Here is a 22,222-nt window from a genome sequence, read left to right as displayed (position 1 = left end):
ATTCTTGTCTCATATTTCTGGCTTAGTGAATGATCAGTTTGTCTCTTTGGTTTTAACCCCAGCGCAAATCCCATTCTGTTCTTGTTTCATCTTCTGGTCTCGAAATAAAAATCATTCTTCTTTGACAGAACAATAAAAAGTATTAACTTCGCAAACTTTGTAAAAATATTAATTAAAATATTGCACGGTACATGTAAAGCACCTTTCAGAAGATGTAAATGCTTGTAGTATCCAATGGGGGTCACCATACTTTGTCCCACCTATCTTATGGATTATTTTTCTATATCCTATACAGGGTCACGCGGGTCTGCTGGAGCCAATCCCAGCCAGCACAGGGCGTAAGGCAGGAACAAAGCAAAGCCCTGAGCAAGGCGCCAGCCCACCGTAGGGCACACACACACAAATACACACCAAGCACACACTAGGGACAATTTAGGGTCACCAATGCACCTAACCTGCATGTCTTTGGACTGTGGGAGGAAACCGGAGCATCCGGAGGACATCCATGCAGACACGGGGAGAACATGCAAACTCCACGCAGGGAGGATCCGGGAAGCGAACCTGAGTCTCCTAACTGCGAGGCAGTTCAGATTATAGTAATTAAAATACATTAATCAATAAACTGAACATTTCAATTTAAAGAATGAATTGAAATCCTTCTGTTTAGGAACCCAGTCACGGTACTAAAAACGCATCAGCATCCCTCATTTAATAAGCTGATTTATATATTTTATTACATTCTTGTTTATTCTGGAGTGGCGACATTGTTATGGAATTTCACTGTACTCTGTGCACATGACAGTATTACTACAACTATGGCTACGTTTGGCTTGAAGTGCTTTGCGTAATAATCTGAGTGTGGAGTAGCAGTATATTGGAGCAGAGATGGACTTGCACTCTTTTTAAAAACCTATCGATGAATAACAGTGTTCATGTGTGGAAGTTTTAAAAGAATACTCATGAAGCTGTCCATTTCATGTTTCCCATTCATCAAAGTATCCACAGTATATCTCCTCTTTATAACATTGGTCAGTGCCACAATTTGCTGTAACCAAGAGAAGACTCACGTTTTGTCCCTGTCGCCTCCTGTCTCGCTCACAGCTACACCATGGCACCATCCTAATCATATCTGACAGGCAGGCCTTTCACTGCGCCATAAAAGAGTTGCACATTGAAATCTGCTTCAAAATTATATTGTGGCACTGAAGGCTAAAATGAGTCCAGAGCTAGGAGTCAAAGCAGTGTGGGCTGACACTTAATGGTAGTGGAACTGAAAAACTAGTCATGCCCAAGTGTGGTCATATTAATGTGAAGATCGTCATTTCCGTTTGTCAAATTTTATTGCCACAATGGCAGCTAGCTTTCATGATGAATGCTTTTCCCAAGTACATCACAGGTACAATGCAATTTTGTCACTAAAATATTAAAATACAATAAATAAAAAAGTCTGCCCTTGGCATGAAGATTCTGGTCTCTCTGGTACTTTTGCTACCTAGTCAGTGAGGAAGTTTTTCTCTCTTTAAGCAAACTGATAAAAATGTGGCTGTCCCTTATCTATGGGCGACATTTTCAAAGGCACGTCCACGTTCTGTATTTATTTGTGCTCTTTTTGTTAAGCAAATTTTGTTGTCATGTTTCATCCAGGTCAATATGTCGGCTATGAAGAAGTTTAAAAACTCAACAAATGCAGTTTTCCTTAGAATCTCTACCCATCCTACTTGCATAATGCATTTTAGCTGTGCTTTAAACATGTAATACTCGAAAGTTGAGTGCTTTGTTTCAGTCATCAACAAGGATCCTTGGTACCATGCGACTTGCATGTTTCTTATCAGCATTATTGTTTAGCAAATAGGACAGCATGTGTGATTTTCCCCAGTGTGGAAACGGTACTATGAGGAGCAACTGCTGTTAAATATGAATCTTAAACTGTATCTCATTCTGCAATTTGCTGGGTTATATGCGAAGGATCATTTAAGGGTCCTCGAGGTTTTCTAGCTCTTTAAATTCAGGCTATAATGGAAAAGCAACTGCTGGTTCACATTAAGATCAGCAAATGCTTCTCCAGGCTCATGTTTCCCCTCCCTGATACCTGAGGCTGGTCAGTTATGCATCTCGGAGGCAAAAATTCCAAGCAGCTGTCGACTTGAATACAAACTGTGTGTGCTGCTCGGTTGGATTGATCCTTTTTGATGGCTACTCCCATTTCCTTTCTATGAACTCTTCAGCAGAATGTATGCCTTCAACCAGTTCTGAAACAAACACGAGTTTCGTTTTCTCTTTTCCTTGTGTTTTCTGCCAGACCTTGAAGAAGACCCAGTCTTCACCTTACATAATGTAGGCTCAAACGTTCGATAACTCAGATAACTTTGGTGCTTTTCAAACTTTGAAACAGGTATACTTGATTGTTAGAACTATGCGACATCTTTCCTTTTATAAAAATGTCACACAATGTACATTTTTAATGATTTGTGTTTTATCTTGGAGTTTCTTGTGACCCTCGGTAATAGATCAAGAGGGTTCGGAAAGTGGAAAGAGCACTGCACATTTTACATGAGCGTGTCCATTTGTTACTACTCTAGCCAAATGTCACCAATGTTTAAGTCGTAATAAAACCTTACAGATTCTTGGTGTTCGGATCAGTAATAGACTGACTTGTACAGTACTTAATCATTGTATTATGCCTCATTCATACTGTACATTAAAAATAATAGCTGCCGTAGATTTTTTGCATTTTCTGACTGTTTTATGTAGTAAGCGTTAACAGTTACACTGTCGTGAAATAGTAGGGTTAAGTATGTTAGCATAGAACACAATTTCTACAGAATTTTGCAAAAAACTTGAACAAGCTCCCAAATGATCAATCGATTTTGTAATCGACTTTTGTAAAGCTGTAATGACTGGGAAATGGGCTGCACACTCAAAAAAGATATACTATAAGAGTATGTTTTTCTTTTTTTAGCATCTGTCGCTGAGACGTTAAGAATTCCATAACGTCACATCTGTGCTTCTTTATGCCTATTTGTCTTCTTCTGGTCTGGCTGAAAAACGTTTACACAATCATGGACAAAAATGTAATAATTTGACAAGAGTCTACCTAACATGAAATGGATGTGTGACTTGTTCACGGGCTGCAGTGTCTGGAATGAGCAGCCAGTAATACTGGCAGTACTGTCAGTGGACTTTTTGACTAAATACATTTATTCTCAGAAATAAATCCAGTGCAATAAATTGTATTCCACTCTGGTGGGCGTGAGGGTGGCTGCTGTTAGTACAGCTAAAATTAAACGTTTGGAACCTTGTGTCACGTCTGATTCAAACGACTACAATCAGGTGGTGTCATTTTGAATTTTTACAATTTTTATTTTGTTTTATTTTTTTGTACTGTTTGTCAACCATTTTGTTAAACTGTATGATTGAAATTATGTATCGGGTTCCTACAGCAGTGCTTTGTAAGTATGCCAGTTTTTCAGGCTCCAGCTCCAGGATAACATTTGAATTAAAAATCAATTCAAAACTGATAAGCACTCAACATTTTAAAAGTACAGTGTATGTAAAAATAAATATATGTATGTGACAAAAAATAAAAATTTGAAATTGATTGCTGATCCTTGTCCTTTCTGTCAGAATTCTAAAGTTAATCTTCTCATGTGACCTGAAGCCTGTGACAGGTCAGCTTTATGAAGCCTTTCGCCACCTGACTTGTGTCTAGTGCGACATGGTGGGGCCTTGATGATCAACAAAAGCAATTTAGATTTGGATAACCGTGCGCTCATTTCCAGAGTGCGTTCATAAAAACTCCTTTTTCGGCTGCTGATACCCCATGTGCTGCTTGTCCAAGCTTTTGTGTGCTGTGCCACCAAACAGATCTTAGCAGCCACACGGTCAGAAGAGGCTGACCTGCGAGGTGGAAAAGCAAAACCAAAACACCAGCAGGGGTCTGAACCAGAAAAAGCAGACAATTTATGCAAAAGAACCCCGTGCTGCCTCATGCCCTTCAAACCCCAGCATGATTTAACCCTGGGCATCTAGTAGTTCATGAACTGAGACCATTGGTGAAGAAAGAGAGACAAGACACACAGACAAAAGTCTAAAAGTGAAACTGTTTGTTCATGTATTTATTTATTTACAGTGCCCAACAACAAAAAAAGTAATCAGAAATTCAAAATCAATGCAGTGTGTTATCAACTACACTAATAGTCCCATTGGCACACAATAAACAAGATTAAATAGTAAAAGAAAATCTCTATTTACAAAATTAATCAAGCAATTAGCTCAACGAAATCAGCCCCAGTAGCACCCTGGGATTTCATTCTTTCACACTGTACTCATTTCTTTCCTTTTCTCCGACAAAGGGTTCATATTTGCACCCAACAGGTCAGCAGTAGACTGAAGAATGAAAACCATAGACGACCCCTAATGTCTCTTAAACATTTATATGGCTGCAGGATTGTCATGACCGGTCTCTGCTTGACACCATTCCTGTCCTTCAAATAAGGGAGCACAACTTGGCGATGGCTACACATCACAATCCCCCTTAATGAAGCTCCGCTCATAAGCGTCTGCACTTGAAGGCAGGCCACTCTCCTTCTCTCTCTCTCTCTCCTTCCCCCTCTCCTTATGTCCAATAAGTATTCTTGTCACATTTTATATGGGCCCTTCAAATTCTTACAGCCCTTTTTTTGTGCCACCAAACTAATCTTATTTGTTCTATCCGTAGCTCTTGAACAGCATGGACAACTGTCTTCCCCTGCCCTGAGGCTCACATGGATCATGCAGTATTCAATGATCCTGTTTGCCTTGGGCACGCACCCATGTAGTAGCCAAATAGCTTTTCAGCTGACCGGAGCCCCATCTCTGCACCTCCTTATCTACCCAAGGTAAGTGCCAGTTTAACTACTTATAAATGGCAAGTAAGGCTATAAATATCATCCTTCACACAGAACAAATCTTGTAACATGACCCAAAAAATGAACAAAACTCAGGAGTCTAAACAATTAAAAAGGGCTGAAAACCACAGTCTTTTGGCACAGCCTGCACAAGTGTTTTCGATGAATTAGCCATAAACTCAACGGTTTCTTCTCAACGCTCTCTTCCATACCAAAGCTTTTTTTGCAGCGATACCATTGCCATAATACATTAGCTGGCTTTATTCTAGCTATTAAGTTATCAACAGTAGTTCTTACAATCCAAGTAGGTGTAGTTATTGTTTGGTTAGTATTGACTCTGGATGTAGGCCAGCGGTTCTCAAACTGTATATTCAGTTCATCTAAGCCTGAACTTGTGAACTGAGAACCCCGGTCTGGTAGAATATTTTTTGGCACCCCCTAGTGGGTGAATATCTCATTCTTCAGGATGGAGCAGATTTTTCTATCCTTAGCATCAGATAAAGCAAATGGCTCCACCCACACAGAGAAATAGTCTACTGCCACCATCAGGAGTCTTACATCTCCCTTGGTCTGTTTGCGATAGTCGTCTGTAAAAATATAGGTGAGCGCTTTTGCTAAGATTTAAAGAAGTGTTTTTTGAATGTTGATTGATGAAAAGCATCCACGCTTTTATTTTACAAGTGATGAATGAGAGACTTGCTTTTTAAAAACCATGCTTATATTAAGTTAAAAAGTGTACTAGAAAGTAAAAAATATTTTTTTATATGTGTATATATTATTTTCAACTTTTTAGTCTTTAGGGTTTATTTTAGTATAATTTTGGAATCAATATTTTAACACTTCCTTTAATATTTCTATATGTTACTAGCGCCATCTGTTGGTGAAATCTTTCACTATTCTTCATAAGAAAATTTCATTTAACATGGATTAACTGATCAGTTAGTGAAACTGATTGTTGATTCATGTATTGTCATCGGAAGTGAGTAAGTGTGCAAACTTTCAAGTCATTTGGACAATAGGAAGTGGGTTAAATATCGATTACAAGATTTGTACCAGACAACAAACAGGTGAAGTTAAAATAAGCGTGGTGATAAGCGTGGTAATAATAAAATACAGCAAAATGTTCAAAAAAGCAAAAAAAGCAGTTACCTAAATGGGCACCATAAGTGAAAAGCTCCCAAAAAAACACCATCCAAAAGCAAAATCCAAGGACAAGAGAAGAGAGTAATAAAAAAAAAAAAACAGAGGAACCAACAAAAATATTAATATTTTCAAATGGTCTTCCTCTGCTGTGAGGCACACATGGGTCACGTAGTATCCCACGATCCTGTTTGCTACATAGCCTTTCAGCTGACCGGAGCCCCATCTCTGTACCTCCTTATCTGCCCAAGGTAAGTGCCTGTTTAACTACTGATAAATGGTAAGTAAGGCTATAAATATCATCCTTCACACACAACAAATCTTACGACACATCCCAAAAACTGAACAAAATTCAGGAGTCTAAAGAATTAAAAAAGGCCAAAAACCAAAGAGTATTTTAATAATAATCTATACTAATAAAAGGCAAAGCCCTTACTGACTCCTCACTAATTCTCCAACTTCCCGTGTAGGTAGAAGGCTCAAATTTGGCAAGTTCATTCCTTACAGCTTACTTACAAAAGTCAGGCAGGTTTCATTTCGAAATTCTACGCGAAACGGTCATAACTGAATCCTACTTACGTACATGTATGTAATTTTCTTCAGCAAAACAGAAGCAATCTTAGTTAGCACATCACACCATCTCCACTCTTCTGCCATCACCAGTATCACATTCGCTGGCTAAAACATTCCACCTGTCACCAGTCTTCCTTCTACCACCTCAAGAATATTGCTAAACTCTGACCAACTCTCACCCTGGAGGTTGCAGTGAAGCTCGTCCGTGCCTTTGTCTCCTCCAGGCTGGATTACTGTAATACGGTCCCCTTCGGGATTCCTGGCAAGAGTATTCAGAGGCTCCAGTATATTCAGATTTGCGCTGCCAGGATCCTGATGAGGGTGCGAAAGCATGACCATATCACCCCAATCCTGAAAACCCTTCACTGGCTCCCTGTTCCACTCAGAATTGAGTTCAAGGTCGTTCTCCTCACCCATCAGTGCATCTATGGACATGCCCCCCTTTACTTACAGAAACTCCTTACCCCTCATACCTCCTCACGCACTCTCCGCTCTGTACACACTAACACTCTCCAAGTCCCTAGAACCAAGCTTCGCAGTATGGGTGATAGGGCTTTTTCATCTGTGGCGCCGAGACTGTGGAACGCCCTCCCTGACTACCTGAGAGCCCCACAGTCGACTGATGTTTTTAAACAGAATCTAAAAATTTATCTTTTTAGAAAGATATTTTGTTAAAGTATACATAGATTTTCTTGTTTTATTATTTTTGTTTTTACTCTGTAGCGCTTTGAGATTTCTAAAATATGAAGTGCTATATAAATAAAATGTATTATTATTATTATTATTATTATTACATATATACGGTCATAGCCTGCAGCTCGGTCGCTGTGTGAGGCGGAGTTGTGTCCCTCATCGTCACGCCTCCCACGTAATTGAGTGCCTGCCCATATAAGGCCGTCCGTCAGCAGCAATCCAATAGACACGCTGCTGCTAAATATTCGCAGGTGAAGGACTGTGCTTATGCAAACGAAAATGAGATGGTCAGGGATAGACTAGTGTTTGGCACAATCTCAGCGAAGGTGCGAGAGAAACTTTTAATTGCCGGGTCTTAGCTAACATTAAATAAAGCCGTGGACATCACAAGATCGCACGACACAGCACAAGCACAGCTTAGAACCTTCGATGCATGTACTCCGAGCGGCTCACGTGAACTGACTGTGAACACAGTATGCAGAGAATAAGCAAGAGCTCCAAAGAGCGCTGAACAAAAACCACAATTGAGAAGGCAGCAAAAGAATATGAAGCGAGTGACGCATACAACCATATTCATAAGTGCAGCTACTGCGGAAACAAAGTATAGTGTAAACCTTAAGTTTAAATTAAGTTTATAGACACGCTGCCGCTGGCATTTGTCATGCCTAAGACGAATACGATATTCGCGAGATACAAGTTTAATGAGAAGACGCAGGATATAAATGAGACTTTTGATCACTTTGTAACGGAGTTAAAATTGCTGGTGAAGGACTGTGCTTATGCAAACGAAGATGAGATGGTCAGGAATAGAATAGTGTTTGGCACAAACTCAGCAAAAGTGCGAGAGAAACTTTTAAGTGCCGGGTCTGAGCTAACATTAAATAAAGCCGTGGACATCGCAAGATCGCACGACATAGCACAGCTGAGAACCTTCGATGCATGTACTCCAAGCGGCTCATGTGAACTGACTGTGAACGCAGTACGCATACAAACAGCAAGAGCTCCAAAGAGCGCTGAACAAAAAACGCATTAAACAATTGAGAAGGCAGCAAAAGAATATGAAGCGTGTGACGCATACAAGCATATTCATAAGTGCAGCTACTGCGGAAACAAAGCACACGGTGGAAAAAGTCACTGTCCAGCTAAAGAAAGACAGTGTAAAAAATTGTGGTTAAATTAAACCACTTCGCTAAACGTTGCAGGACTGGCAAAAGGTAAGCCTGTGCATGCAGTGTGTGATGTCTCAGATAAAGAGGAAGACGAGCTGTTTATTGATGCAGTAAGAAAGGAACAACCCTCTGAATCTGAACAAGCCTTTGTAGACATATCAATAGGAAAGCAAAGTGTAAAGCTTAAGTTTAAATTAAGTTCATAGACACGCTGCCGCTAAATATTCGCAGGCAAATCCACAACTTTATACCGGGAATGCCTGTTAAACATCTTAGATTCACAAGTACAATTTGGGTAGTGATCACTTCGATGAATGAAACCTGTTATCTTTACAACGGTTGACAAACATGATATAATAATAACGATAATCAAATCCTTGATGACAGCAACACTCATAACAGTCACAAAACAATTATATTGACAATCATGTTACGTTATTTTTAAAATGTTTCCTTTTCTTTTTCATAACTTCTTTAACACACTACTTCTCCGCTGCGAAACGCGGGTATTTTGCTAGTAATTAATAATGTTTGCATTTATATAGCGCTTTTCTCACTATTCAAATTTAGCACAACCCGCACAAGTGAGCTTCCTATACAAACTACTAATATTGTGAAAGAAACCCGACATGATCCAATATTATCTGCAGTGTTTGATTTAACTTTAAATGAGTGGCCAAAGATGCAAAATTTGCAGTTTCAACCATTTTTTTATTTGGAGGCATCAACTGTCAACTGAGCAAGGATGTAAACTTTGGGGTCGCAGAGTGATTGTATTACCTAAGTATCGTGAGTGATTGCTTGAAGAATTGCGTGAATCACCCGCTGGAATGTGTAGAATGAAAGCTTTGGGTCAAAGTTATTTATGGGGGCCAAATATGGACAGTGAAATTGAAAGAAGTCAATGAGTGTGATACGTGTTGTGCAGTACATAACCAGCCACCAGCTGCCTGCTTCACGCTCCCACCTCCTTTTTAGGAGCCTCTTGAACCCAACACCATTGATAATGTGACCGGATGAGCTGGACAATAAAGACACCAAACGAAGCAAGGGAATGGTGTAAAGTGCAAGCAGTGCTTTTATTAAAAACAAAAATAAATTCAAATAGTGTTCAAAATAAAGTGCAGTGCTTCAAAAGTCAATAAATAAGTAATTTATTTGTAACCCCCTTGCACCACCCTTCCTTTACTAAGTGTGCAGGGCCCTGAGCTCTTTATTATGGTGTCGTCACCTCTATTGTTGGCATGTACAATATATGCCACCTTCAGCCTTTAGGCACATAACCAAATCACCATTACTCAAATTAAAAAAAGTCTCTTTACTTAAGTGCAAACTTGGTATTTTACAAATATATACAACTAGCAGCGGAGAAGTAGTGTGTTAAAGAAGTAATGAAAAAGAAAAAGAAACATTTTAATAATAACAACATGATTGACAATGTAATTGTGTTGTCACTGTTATGAGTGTTGCTGTCATATATATATATATATACACACACACACATTATATCTATATTTATATATATATATGCAGTATATATATATAGCAAAATACCCGCTCTTCACAGCGGCGAAGTACTGCCTTAAAAGTTTTATTAAGAAGAAAATTAAACCTTTTTAAACTGAGGGAAAATATACCAATAATTATTTGTTAAGGATCTCTTTGCATACCACATTGTGAGTTCGGCCCTCCGGTTATAATATGACCAAGCTGTGCGCTGAGCTTACTCTTGAGCATGCAACGTACAGTTGGCCATGTGCACAGTAATCTTGTTTCAAATCTCACAGCTTGGATTGCTGCTGTCATAATCGGTGTGAGTTTCATGGTTTGTTTCAATTACGACAGTATTTATAGGACTTGTGTTAAAGTGACATTCGGCATCTGTCAAGCGTTGTAAGTATACAACCGGTTTCATCGATAACTTCACATCCAGCTTTTGAGAGTTTAAACATTCATAAACATCAAAGTGTCCACTACTGAAATTGTCACCTGTGAATCTAAGATGTTTAAGAGGCATTGGCAGTTGTACAAAGGTGTAAAATATTTGGCCATTTCAGTACACTTGAAAGTGACAACCGAACAACTCACATGCAGATGCATAGGTGAAGGGCTTAAGCATTTCACACTTATAGTGCTCCTGTGTAGTATAATCATCTCCTGTACCGTCATCAGTCCACACCTTGAACCTGTCCCAGTCATTCAATACATAAGACACAATGTTCCTCCGGATATCAAGAGTGGGCCTGATATGGTCGTGCAATATGTAACACACAGAATGGAAAAGGTAGGTGCCATCTCCGGGCATGGAAACCACTCGGTCAATGACAGTTCTTTGATCGATGGTGATCACCTCGATAGACATGTTAATGGGGGTACGGTTGGAATAATAAAGGAAATGGGCACCTGAACAATGTAAAGTAAGTCTAAAATATCTACACAATAACTATATTCGTAATAAATGAACAATAAAACAGCGGAGAAGCCGTGGATTAAATAAAAAGGCTGTAGTTATCAGCTGGAGGACGTGAATCCCGTGGCGAAGCAAGGAAGGGAATGTAGAGACTGGAGTGACGGACGGCCTTATGCAGCCAACAACGTGGGAAGCGTTGGGATGGGGGACCCAATGCCACCTCACACGGTGACTGAGCTGCAGGCTATGGACGTATATATGTACGTAAGTAGGATTCAGTTAGTATTGGGAACCCGCGTACCAAATTTCTTGAAGATGGGCCCATAAGTAACAAAGACTGTTGAAAAGTTCAATATGGCGGCTGACAGTGGCATCATACCACCGAAATAAGTACCAAATTTCAGCCTTCTACCTACACAGGAATTTGGAGAATTAGTGACATTGGAAAGTTCAATATGGCGGCTGACAGTGGCGTCATACCATTGAAATAAGTACGTACATTGGTTTTCGGTTAGCGCAGGGAAGCCGCCTACCAAATTTCGTGAAGATGGGGCCATAAATAAGAAAGTTCAACATGGCGGATGTTGTCGACCGTTATGACCGTTACGTGTAGAATTTCGAAATGAAACCTGCTTAACTTTTGTAAGTAAGCTTTAAGGAATAAGCCTGCCAAATTTCAGCCTTCTACCTACACGGGAAGTTGGAGAATTAGTGATGAGTGAGTGAGTGAGTCAGTGAGGGCTTTGCCTTTTATTAGTATAGATACATAATAAACACAGACACTAAATTATTTACAGCTATACATATATCGTCGGTGCAGTACTACTGGTGAGCTCACCCTTATTAATTTCCACAGTCAGTGAAATTTACTCACCACATTGGGGGCCTCAAACCGTAGCTCGGGTGCGTGGTGGCCAAATAAACAAAACAGAACTGGCCCCTTCACTTGAGGATTTAACTCAAGCCATTTAAAAGAAACAAAAAAAAAACACAGACCTTGTTGGAAAGTACTCCCCTTTATCCTCGGGTACCTCCTTTGGGCCTGTCGTCTCCCTCTCTCTTAAACAACCTCCTCACTCGCTGTTCGCCAGTGCTAAACTCGTGTCCTGCTGTCTTTCACTTCTTCAGGTCACCCCTTTTTTGTTTTAGCGGTTTGCTAAATTTACTTCCTCTTCTTTTCTTCCCGTCTTGTTTCGGCGCCTCAGCTCTCTTCAACTATCTTCCTTCGACTCCCCCGGCCAATCAGAGAACACTTACCTATATAACTTACCCTTACCCAACCCCCACAACTTGTATCCCATTTCAGTCAATAAATTTTATTAACACAAACTCACATTCAGACATTCCCTTTTTTTTCTTTTAAACCTAGCCCAGGTTACACATTAAAACAGGGTGAAAATGTGGAGGTTAAAAATCCCAATAAATATTTATTTTAAAAATGAGGTTAAAAACCAATAATGTCTGGAAGCAGCCCTTTAAAAACCCGGTGCCTTCTTTAGCTGGCGGCTCCCCTGTTTCTCCTATCCAGGCCCTGCACCAGGGGAGTCGCCCTACCTGCAGCTGACCTTCTCCTTCTGCTCTGGTAGCCTTTCGATCCCTGGCTTCACAGGGCTCCGCCAGACCGAGACTTGGGTTTCCCAACGACAAGGATGCTCACACTGGGGCTTCCACCTCCCAAGCCTCCGATTCCCAATGCCTTCCGCAGCCTTATGGAAGCCAACCATCTTCCAGTCACTCCTGCTCCTCTTAAATGTTCGGCAGGAGCGACCACTACTTTCTGTCTCCAAGTGTTGACCATACACTCTACTAAGGGGCTCTTCTCCCAGCTACCTGTCATTAATACAGCGAGCCTGCTGTCGCTCACACACGCACGCACGTACCGGACCCTTCGCTTCCAGCTTCCCTTCCTTAACCTCCATTCTTTTCTTTCAGTTTCCTTTCCTTTATCCAGACTCGCGCTTCTCATATTTATAATGGGGATGTGGCACAGGTGTGGTGAGCAGCATTAATCATGGACATGGGCGATCCCGTACCTCTGCACTTCAGTGTGCCCGCATCGTGCCCGGGAACCACTCAGGCCACACTGCCATGCCCCCTCTTTAAGCTGCTATTATTTATTTAAAACTGGCCTTTTATTCTGAGCCGTGGACACACTATACCACACTGCCCTTTGCACTGTTGAAAATGGCCAGCTAGATAACGGCATGGAATTGCATGTCGACTTTGCTAAGAAAGACCAACAGTATTTTCTAGTCCTTACTGATATTAATTCTAAATGGCTCGAGGTTTTCCCTCTGACTAGGCTAACAACAGCCCTGGCAACTGAAACTTTGAAAATGGTATTTGCAGCAGATGGAATTCCATAGGAGTTATCAGACAATGGACCACAATTTGTGTCAAAAGAATTTAGATTTATACATTTACATGACATTAAACACACTTAGATTCCTCAATATCATGCAGCTACAAGTGGTGCCCCCGAATGTGTACAATTTCTGAAAAGGATGTGGTGGTAGGTGCCACGACCTATACATCTTTATCTCTATCACACCATTTTCTGATAATGTTGTGAGACTTCTGACCGGACGTCACGCAGAAGTGCGACTGCCGCGTATGTTGAGGGTTGCTAGTCCGTCGCTGAGACAACTGCAGATTTGCAGCTCCAAAGAAACAACTACAACCTGACCGCTGCCACGCACAAAGCACCAGTCACCTGATGGGTGATGCAGGGAACATTAGAACTTGGCCACTGACCTGGCCTGGACCCTGCCTGTTTGCTGTGTCTGTGTATAGTAGAATGGTAGATCCCGCTGCAGTAAATAACCGTGCTGTTCCTGTTTCAAATTGAATAAAGCTGGCTGTGTTAAAGTACTGAGACTCAGCCTCGTCTTTGGGGTGCAAGACAAGCGACTATCGTGTCACAATGTTTAGAACTGCTCCTCACTCAGTTACGGGTCATACCCCTGCAGAACTGTTTTATAAAAAGAGAAATTAGAACCAGACTCTGCCCACTAAAACCAAATATGGAACAAATGATGACAGATAAACAAAACCATCAAAAACACATACATGACAAAAATGTGGATGTATGGAACGTCACATCTCAGAGAAGAATGCAGTTAGGGTGAATGACTGGAGGTGGGGAAAAGAAAAATTGATTCGAGGGAATGTATGCAGAAAAGAAGTGCCAAAGAGTTTTGTAGTCAAAGTAAATGGAGAACTTAGAGTGTCCATTTTGATCATCGGTGGAAAGCTGAAGCCATTGTGGCAAAGAGAGGAAACATGGAACCTGCGACTTTCACTTCACCACTTCACTGGATGGATCAAAAGCAATTACTTCAGGAATTCAAGGCAGGACCTGCCAAAGCAGCTCAGTTATGATAGATGCTTCCAAGGTACAGAATACTGAGAATCTCTCGCTGGACGGCATTCATTTGGAGGAAGAGAATGCGCCAATTCCTGAAATGGAAGAAGCAGGTCCACCTGTATTTTAAAAGAGAAGTGCTATCCATTGAGGGAGAGAAGGCCTCCACAAAGATTCAGTTATTAAGAAGCTGAAACTAATACTTTGAGGTTTTAATAGGAGCCCAGTTCTCAAGATAAGGGCATAATAAGCCAATGAATTGTGGATTAAGGATAGATCGAGACATTCAATAAATCTTATAAAAAACATGACAGTTAAACTAAACGGGGAGGAGTATTATGTAGTGTTATGTATTAAGCTCGATTAAGTAAAATGTCAAGGAGTATCCTGTTATTACTTATGAAGGGTGTAGTTATGTGTGCGTGTGTAATAAACAAGGGGGTGTAGAGTTTATAAATAGACAAATGTGTGAGAAAGACATCAGCATTTGGGGTTATATCAGATTTGTTAAATAAAGTTTTCCTATTGTTCATCACCCCGTGAGACTGGTTGCATTTAGAAATATAACAGAAGATAAGAAAATATAACAGAAACATCCCAAAATCAAGTACTTGCTCCACATTTTTGGCTCTCAGTCTTTTATTACTTCTTATTCCTTCAAAATAGTCAAGAATTTATATTTACAAAGTTAGAAAGATACCTTTAAGATAGATAGATACTATATTAGATTATACATAGATTGATAGATAGAACAATTTCCCAGGGGGAAATTTTTCATTTACGGAACCTCTTTAAATACATAAATATGTACAGAAGTAAGTAAGTAAATAAATATAAGTACACACTTTGGTCTGAACACACACAAGAATGACTGTAGAACAAGAAAATTAACAAGAAAGGAAATTCTGACTTTACAGTCCCAGTAAGGCATTACGTAGACATCGTGTATCGCTGTTGGTATAAAGGAGCCCCAGTAGTGTTTCTTGACATACGTCTGCTGAATAATTTGTTGGCTGAAAGTCCTCAGTGTTAGTGTGTCAGAGAGGTGATGTGCAGCATTGTCATAATGACACTCAGTTTTCTTTTAACTCTCTCCTTTGCTACAACCTCCATGGGGTCCAGAGTGAGTCCCATAACTGAGCTTGCCCGATTTATTTAGCTTGTTGATTTGGTGGGCCTTTCCGGAAGTGATGTTACCAGCTCAGCACACTATGACACAGAAAATGGTACCCGCCATTACAGAATTGTAGAAGATGTCAAGGATATCACTTCCCACATTAAAGGAATGCAGTCTACTAAGTAAGAAGAGCCTGCTCTGCCCTTTCTTATATACAGTAGTTCCTCTGTGTTCCAAGACCAGTCCAACCTGCCATTAAGGTATCACGTCCTGGTGAGCCGAATGACTTCCGGCCTGTCGCACTGACTTCACCTGTGATGAAGACCATGGAGCAGCTGCTGCTTCACTACCTTAGGCCACAGGTCCGCCACGCCCTCGACCCTCTGCAGTTCGCATACCAGGAGAAGGTGGGAGCGGAGGATGCCATCATCTATATGCTACACCGATCCCTCTTTCACTTGGACAGAGTCAGTGGCGCAATAAGAATTATGTTTTTGGACTTCTCTAGTGCCTTCAACAGCATCCAACCTCTGTTCCTTAGGGACAAGCTGACAGAGATGGGCATAGATTCATACCTGTTGGCATGGATCGTGGACTATCTTACAGACAGACCACAGTATGTGTGTCTTGGGAACTGCAGGTCTGACATTGTGGTCAGCAACACAGGAGCGCCACAGGGGACCGTACTTTCTTCGGACCTGTTCAGCCGATGTACATCGGACTTCCAATATGACTCCTGCCCCGTGCAAAAGTTCGCTGACAACACTGCTATCGTGGGCTGCATCAGGAGTGGGCAGGAGGAGGAGTATAGGACCCTAATCAAGGACTTTATTAAATGGTGTGACTCAAACCACCTACAACTGAACATCAGCAAAACCAAGGAGCTGGTGGTGGATTTTAGGAGGCCCAGGCTCCTCATGGACTGCGTGATCATCAGAGGTGACTGTGTGCAGAGGGTACAGACCTATAAATACCTGGGAGTGCAGCTGGATGATAAATCAGACTGGACTGCCAATACTGATGCTCTGTGCAAGAGAAGACAGAGCCGACTATACTTCCTTAGAAGGCTGGCATCCTTCAACATCTGCAATAAGATGCTGCAGGTGTTCTATCAGACGGCTGTGGCGAGTGCCCCTTGGTGTGCTGGGGAGGTAGCATAAAAAACACCTGGGCAAACTGGTGAGGAAGGCAGGCTCTATTGAAGGGACGGAGCTGGACAGTTTGACATCCGTGGCAGAGCGACAGGCACTGAGCAGGCTCCTGTCAATCATGGAGAATCCACTGAACAGTATCATCACCAGACAGAGGAGCAGCTTCAGCGACAGACTGCTGTCACCGTCCTGCTCCACTGACAGACTGAGGAGATCGTTCCTCCCCAACACTATGCGACTCTTCAGTTCCACCCGGGGGGTAAACGTTAACACTATTCAAGATTATAGACTGTTATGCCTGCCTCACACTCTCCACCTTGCATTTTTTAAATTGCACTGCTTTTTTTATTGCTCTTTAATTTAATATTGTTTTTTATCAGTATGTGAATTTCCCCTTGAGGATTAATAAAGTATCTATCTATCTATCTATCTATCTATCTATCTATCTATCTATCTATCTATCTATCTATCTAACTGCATTAATTCTTTGTGGAAACATTCCCATGGGTTTTGGTCCAGATTGACATCACAGCACCATGCAGTTGCTGCAGATTTGTCAGTTGCACATCCATGATCCATCTAATGTGGACCCCCAAGCACTTGTAGGAGTGGACCACCTCTACATCCACTCCTTGAATAGTTAGTAAGTAAACGGCAAGATTTTTTTTGACCCCACTTCACATACGTTGACCTTACTTCACTGGGGTTGATGAAAAACTTTGTGAACAAAAAGAAATGTTGAAAGATTCAAACACCTCAGGCTGATTTTTTTCTCACATCAGCAAAGCAAAACAAAAAGAAAGGAAGCCTCATCTGACTTTACATTTAGGAGCTCTTTAAGGACATAAACTTCAAATCTTCAGAAGTAAAGAAAAAATACTTGGAAGGCATTTAAAAGCAGGTGCCACAATTTTCTTGGGAGTATAAAGGCAGAAAACTACAAGGAACTAATCGAGGCGGCTTTCTCTTCCTGTCTAGCACTAAGGAGCAACATGTCTTAAAATATCCTTTTCCTAGCAGATCAGTTTAAATAAATATGAGGCTCTTTTTGAACTAAAAAAAATCATTTCCTACCCTTTTTTTTCCTGAAAATATGAGAAAATATGTGAACAATGGGAGAGGTTCCAACCACTCAGATGGAGTGTCATGATAGTGAAAAGAGGAGTCTGTGAGCAGAAATCTGTTGGTCAGTCCTCTGTGAAACATCTTCATAGCATTGTAAGAGGAAACAACTCACAAGTGGTACTTTTTGTAAGTAATACATTTTTTTAAAATAATTATATGTGTAATTTATCATTTTTTCAATTCTAAACAGTTAATGTTTAGAAGATATATAGTTTTTCCTAAAACAGTTTATTTTAAACCTTAATTTCTTAAAAACTGTACATGATGGAGCAATTTCTGATTTTAATTCAGTACCCTTGAATATATAAAAAAAAACAAAACTATTTAACAGAAATTATTATTTGTTTTTCTTTTTTTGCAGACCACTAATATTAAAAATGTCTCCGTTTTTCCAAGTAAAATGTCTAAGCAGCAACATACAGTACACAGAAATTCGACAAGTGAAATTTGGCACCTCTGGAAAACTTCAGAAAGAAAAATGCATTGACATCTAATCTGATAGCATTACTGATCGAGTATTTAAGAGATGGACTGTTTCCAACTTAAATACAGCATTATTTATTAAGAACCTATATTTCACTGTTCAATTGGAAACATTACATTCTAACTGAATCCTGATGACTTTCGGAAGCACCATAAACGGCATAGGCTTCACCGGTGCTCCGTCTCTCATGTGTGTTCCTGTAAATCCTACTTCGCTGACTCTGTCATTATTTTTGAGGTGCCTTTCTCACCTTCTGTCCAGTTTTATTTTTGTTATCTTTGAAGGCGACTCCCTCAGCATGCCTCGTATGCCTTTACTCCTTCTCATGTGTCTCACCCTCACACTTTGTCTTTGGTCACCTCACTAAAGCTAAACTGACCAATCAGATTGCTCAGAGGCAATGGACACACAGCCCTTAGTGTTTTATTATATAGTAGACAGGATGATACACTTCACGTTCACATACAATGAGCATTGCTGTACAGGCATTGGGAAATGGAGCATTCTATCAACATTGGACCAAAAAATAATAATACAGTAGATCATTTTAGAATGATACAATACAATACAATTTATTTTTGTACAGTGGAACCTTGGTTTGCGAGTAACTTGGTTTACGAGTGTTTTGCAAGGCGAGCTAAATTTTTTAATAAATTTTGACTTGATAAACGAGCGATGTCTTGCAATATGAGTAGTATGGATACACTTTGTCTGCTGAGCGTCATGTGATCACAGCTGAGCTGATGGTTCTCTCTCTCGCGCGTGTCTCTCTCCTTATCTGTCTCGCTCACGTGCGCATCTCTCTCTCTCTCTCTCTCTCTCCTCTTGAGGGCAATCGTCTCCTATTCTCCGTCTGCATGTCCGCGATCTTTTAGGATTGGCTTATACGGCGAACTGCTACAGCGCTGGGAGACTGCAATTGCTTTGGGACGCTCTTCCGCGTGTCGTCCCGTTGGGTGAAATCCCACATGAGTTTAGAAACTCACTCACACCGGCCATGATTCTTTTCAAAGGTAAAGTGCAGGTTAATTTGCTTTATGTATTTTTACTTTATATTTTGTATTAATCATTTTTATATGAATAGTTTTGGGTTGTGGAACGAATCATCTGAGTTTCCATTATTTCTTATGGGGAGATTCACTTTGATATATGAGGGCTTTGGACTGCGAGCATGTTTCTGGAACGAATTATGCTCGCAAACTGAGGTTCCACTGTATAGCCCATAATCACACAAGAAGTGCCAGCCACAATGGGCTTTAACAGGCCCTGCCTCTTGACAGCCCCCCAGCATTGACTCTCTAAGAAGAGAAGAAAAAACTCCCAAAAAAACCATCGTTGGGAAAAAATAGAAGACAGCTCAAAAAGAGACCCCTTTCCAGGTAGGTTGGGTATGCAGTGGGTGTCAAAAAGAATGGGGGTCAATATAATACACAGAACAGACCAAATCCTCAATACAGTATAAAAATAAACATTTTACAAGTACAGAGCAGAATTTAACAGTAGATGATATAACATAATATGATTTGGATTTGTTTAGATTTGTTGGAGTCCTGGAGACATCAGCCATCAAGCTGCCTCCCCTATTTTGCCATTCCACAGCTGAAATAGCGCTAATCCGATGAAAGGAGCCCTCTTTCCCACGTTTCCTGATATCCTCCATCAAGGACGACTTTACCTTAGGCAGGCCGAACAACTTGGCAGGTGGGAAGTGACACCAAGTGCCACATTTGACTACCGAGAAGTGAAACAGAATAGGTGAGGGTTTAGTAACAAATTATACCGATCATGATGTTAAACAAAAACCGTGATTAACCTTAAAACAATGAAACACACAAAACTGTTATTAAAACCATAATATGAAACTGAATGTGAAATTAATCTTGGCTGTGTCCTCCTCCTGTACGCTTCCCTAAATAAGTTGGTTGTTTCAAACCTCATTCTGCAAGTCAAAAGATGCCTGCCCTGTAAACTAAACAGTGCATTCTTAAAAGACCTGTTATTCAAGAAATTAACAAAATGTAACAAAATAGCATAATAAGTATATTATACCATCCTTAGGTCCGAGCCTGAGAAGCATATCCTTGTGTGTCATTACAATCAAATGCTAGGTGTTAGGGACACCAACCTGTCATAAATATTGGCAGGAGGGGGCAAAAAATTGATAGTTTACGACATATAAGATACTCTAGTAATAATAATAATAATAATAATCCCCAAACTCACATAGCATAGGAGACACAGGCATGCCAAAGTAAAATGAGATATTAAAAACAGCAACACAAATAAATAAATAAATAAATACATTGCCAAATATTAATAAAGTTTTACTCCCAAGTGTAAGCATCTTTTAAATGGGCTTACATTAAAGCTTACACTTGTAGCAGTCACGGGGATGCTAAGATGGTGATTTGTTTATTGTATTCTTGGGGACCCCAGGCACACACCCAGCCTTGACCCTGGCATATACACACACACTCACACACAGAGGCACAGTTAGTGGCACAATGAATAGATAATTAACAATGAAATATAATGATCAAATAATGAAAAAAGAACACACAACAGAACCAAAGCCACCTACACAAAGGCTCTCCCCAGCTGCCCGATGGCGATAATAAATCACAGCACTAGCAGGAAACAATAAACACTAACAACAATTTTCAACACAATAGCAGGGGCAGTTGATGATGGACGTGTGATTGAAATGCATATTGTGAACAGCTTTCTGAAAGCGATGGGACGGTGATGAGGTGTGGAGTTTGAAGTGTTTGGGAGCGCCCCCTCAGACGAAGACGTATGAACAAACTCACACTGGCAGGCAGGCAGGCACAGGACAGCGCATACATCCAGACAGAAACTGCAATCCAAGGCAGTCAAGTCGTAATCCAACTGTGTGCATGAGACCAATTACAAAGCAGACAGATCCCCCAGCATCTTTTAGGTTCCTTTAGAAAGTACCCGCCTGCTCCATCTTCTTCCCAGCAGCCCCTGCACTTCCCGAAGCTGTCCAATAGGGGTTGCTGAGAGATGTAGGCCATTTTACGTAACGCTGCTACACATTAAACCTCTGCAAATGTCATTTTCTGTTGTCCACCACCATCAATGACTTCATGATTTTGCTCTTCCCATTGTTTTTAGTTGTGTTTTTGCCAATTCCTTTTTCTGTTGCACCACTCGAGTATTTCTCACAATTTTCAAAAGGTGTTATATAAATGAGGAACTGGATGGGTATGTAATTATTAGGGTTCACACTTAACTTTTTTGATTTATTATTTCATTATGTTAAAAAAAAAGTTACCCTTATCAAAGTGCTTCCTCAGGCAATCACCACGTCAACTTCCGTATGAATTGGCATTTGGGGTTGGGGGGATTTGTGAGGAGCTTAGCCCAGCTAAATGATCTCCTGCCAGGAGCCGTAAATGCCACTTTACAGAAGTACAATGAAGTTGCTTTATCGTTATTTGGAAACTAAGCTGACATCTTAAACATTTGGATCATCAAGCACTTCTTGATCCAGCATGCAGCCCCTGCTCTAGCACTGTTGATTATAATTACAGACTAAAATTCATAGCTGGAACAATAAGAATCCACCTTTTGTTTTGACAGCCGACACTGGCTTTTATTAAAATGTATAGCACATGCTGAGATGTGCTATGAAACAGAAATCACAGCCAGTCTAAAGACATGGCATCTTCAAGATGTCGGCAGTTTTAGATAGACATACTATTCCATTATTAAATCTTTAAAACATCTTTTGCATCGCAGCATGCTATGGATCAGTGGGATTTACTTCCTTTACATTAAAGCTCAATACGACAGCCCTAATGAGTTCCTGGCATTTGCTTGCTCCACCCCTACAGAAAATGCCCATCAAACCCATCCATTATTTCTGTCTCAAGAGAGTCTTTGCAAATTTTACAGATGAAAGACTTCTCATATTTGTACACACTGTGACTGGCAGTGCCAAAGTCCTCTTCTGTAACTTGGTCATTCAGTTGTGTTCTTGCAGTAAATGTGACGCACTGAGACAGACTGGCGGTGGAGTTGCTGAGTGAATGCCAACTGTGAGTCGCTCGACTTTCTGATCATGAGACGTCACGACTGAGCTGC

Source organism: Polypterus senegalus, chromosome 4, assembly GCF_016835505.1.
Source record: "Polypterus senegalus isolate Bchr_013 chromosome 4, ASM1683550v1, whole genome shotgun sequence".
Lineage (NCBI taxonomy): Eukaryota > Metazoa > Chordata > Cladistia > Polypteriformes > Polypteridae > Polypterus > Polypterus senegalus.
This window is presented reverse-complemented; position numbering follows the sequence as displayed.